Source organism: Thunnus maccoyii, chromosome 3, assembly GCF_910596095.1.
Source record: "Thunnus maccoyii chromosome 3, fThuMac1.1, whole genome shotgun sequence".
Taxonomy (NCBI): Eukaryota; Metazoa; Chordata; class Actinopteri; order Scombriformes; family Scombridae; genus Thunnus; species Thunnus maccoyii.
In genome coordinates this window covers 4,380,934-4,384,169 of record NC_056535.1, presented here as the reverse complement: position 1 = coordinate 4,384,169, position 3,236 = coordinate 4,380,934, and positions in this window count along the sequence as shown.

The following is a 3,236-nucleotide window of genomic DNA, read 5'->3' as shown; positions in this document are numbered from 1 at the left end:
CACAGCACACTGTTAGTTAGTCTGCTGAGTCATTTTCCTGCGGGTATGCACTGCTTTGTGTTTCAGCAAGAAGCACGTGACAAATGGACAGAGTGAACTTTGATACTGCTGGCTGAGTATAAATACGAGTGAGAGAATTTATAGCAGCAGTCAGAGTGCTGACTGTTGCCTTTACACATTGTCTTCACAAGACAGAAAATACCTCAATGCATCCTAAGCAGCTGTAAGACTGTACCACTAATGTTGAATATGAAAAATTAAATGTTTGTGAATAAATAATGAATATCAAAGAACATAAAGCTCTGAGATCACTACGACATTATCAGGAGCTAAACCTCTCTCTGTAAAAACAAAGCCACACAATGTCAATAGTGATTTAATCATGTGGTGCAACGCCTTGAATATTAAGATCAATAAAGATCTTTGTCTACTCACACCAGCACAAACAACAACCTGGCTTATTAGATAAACCCTGGCGGTGTTGAGCAATGACCGACCATGCCACAGCTGACTGCAGCACTTAAATGTCAGCCACAGATCTGTTCGCTTACTCCACACCTCTCAGACTGTTGTGATTAGCTAGGCAAGCTTAAGTGCACTGAGCTTTGGTACGTGGGAGACAGCTGTTTTTTACTGGAGGACAAGACAGCAACCTGATCTGACTGCTTTTTGAATTTGTGAATTAAAAAGCTGTCCCTCAGTGACAGATGCCTTGATTTTAAGAATTTAAGCCTATTTCTTTGTACTGAGGCAGAGCTGGATGCCAATATAAGCAGACATTTTAATTAAAAACAACAGCAAATACTAACATTTGAGGAGCTGGTTCCAGAGAATGTTTGACATTTTTCCTTGATAAAACACTTAAAGGTACCTTCGAGAGCTTGTGACCACTAGTGGTGCTATGGAGCGATGTTTTTTAAGATAAGATCCTTGTTTTGTTAGCATTTTGTGCACATGCACAAGAACGCCCAGGTGACACAATACACAGTCCTGCACAGTCCTGGTTTCCCACAATTCAAATGACCAACAGTTGGTGGCAGTAACATGCCAAGAAATGTAGCAATTTGCTGCGAAAAGGGAGACTAGAAGAGGACTGGTAGCATGCTGACATTAATGTTAACAATTTTACAAAAATTGGCTCTGCAAATGTTTTTTTGAGGTAGGAAATGCATTTAAAATATGAATGGGCCTAAAGGATATGCACAATGGGTTTTGGGAGAAACAGTGGATGTAAACACCATTGTTCACAAAAAAAAAAAAGAAAAAGAAAAATCGACAAGGTACATTTAAACAACTAATTAATTAATTGTCGATTTATCAGTTACAACAGTTTCATTCCAGATGATCAACTTATTGATTAAGCTGCTACGAGTTGCACTAAAAAAAAGCTGCAAACCCATCCTGACACCACCCTAAAAACGTATTTGGCAGGAGGATTTAGATAAATCAACACCTAACTCCAGAGTAGGACACCAGACATTATCTGGCACATGCTTTCTATAGAGAGTGAGTAAAGCATATTGTACAGCCTTCATCGATTAGTTGCACACAGCAGTGGTTTACAATGCCACCATCAGAGAGCAAAAAAACAGAAGAAAATTCACGTTACAGGGCTTATTGTTGCCTGTGTAGCATCTGACCTTGTATCAACAGCACAGCCAGTCACTCGGAGAGAAAAAAATGTCTTCAATCCATCAAACATAGCCAGGAGTGACGTAGTTACGTCACGACCCAGACTTTAAAAACGACAGATGATTTCCTGAACTTCACCTTGCCAGTAACACTCCATGGCTGAAATGTGAGCTTTTCTGCAACTTTTTAACAAAATATGATCAATATCATTGTGTTTAGTTTGTCATCAATTGATGGATGAAGTGGAAAGACTCAGAACAAGGACATCCATCTAGAGACATCTATCACTGCATAACCTTGTCAAATACCCAAACCTCTGTGGGAGAACGTGTCAAGGTTAGATAACAAAGGCTAAAATAAAACCTTAATAGGAAAGAGATTTCATGTCCAGAAAAGGCTCACAGCAGTAAATGCATGCAAGGTGAAATGCAGTACAAACAAGAGGCACTTCAACCAGTTAATGTTTAATCTATATCATTTGGGGAATATGCTTATCCCCTTTCTTTCTAGGAGGCGATTAGCTCAGCTGCACCTGGCTGCTGCTGGCTAAGAAATAGTTCCAGCACTTAACTCCTGCTAAAACCACAAATTGTACTTTTGTGCTTTTTATTTGGTGTTCCAATTAAACATACAAGAAACAACATGTTCATTTGTGAGCATTAGAGGTGAGGGTAAGCAGATTTTTGAAGGCTGGAGAGAGCTAGGCTAGCTGTTTCCAATCTTTATGCTAAGCTAGGCTAACCACACCCTAACCTCAGCTTCATACTTAATGTATGAAGTGTGTTACTTATACTCTGGAGACTGCTGTTCATCTCCATTTCCTAACAACAGTCAATGTTGGTTTCTTTTAACCATTAACAAAACAGTTTTTCTACTATTTTCTGGCAAAAAATTGTCAAATGGATCATTTTATATTGGATTTGGAAGGTACTGACAAATGGTGTTATCCTGCCAGTAGACTCATTTGGATTATTTTGCAAGTCCAGGACAAACAACATATTTTTTCTTTTATTTTGGATGACTTGATGCCTTTCAGCCAAGTCACATAAAGTGAGGTAGGCTGTGGGTCCTCTGTTATGGGATAACATCTCTCATTAGAGAAAGTGTCCTCTCTCTCAGCAGGACACTTGGTGCTAATTATGCACTCTGCATTTTCACTCTCCTCTCCATGCATCTTCAACACATTTTAATTCTAAAAGGAACATATCTAATCAGAAAAAGAGAGTCCTTTAATTAGACTGAAGGGTGGGTTGTAATATGTCTGCTCCTGCAGAGGATGTCTAATTGGAAATATCCATTTGTTTAGATGGAAGAGAGGCTTAGCATGCTAGCACTCAGCTCGAAGCAAGAGTCAACAGACGCCTTTAGGAATTCAGACTGAAGGCACGATAGCACTCCAGGCATGTTTATGTCTTCAGTTAGTTGGTTATGTTGCATTACTCTCTTCCTACTTACACAATAAGGTTAAACAACAGACAAACAAGCTTCACTAAAACACTAACAATGGTGGTTGAGGACAACTTTTCACTGAAAAATATAAAAGTCACTTTTAATTTCAATATGTCTGAATCCACTCTTCCTCCCTTGACACAGAGGATGAGTCA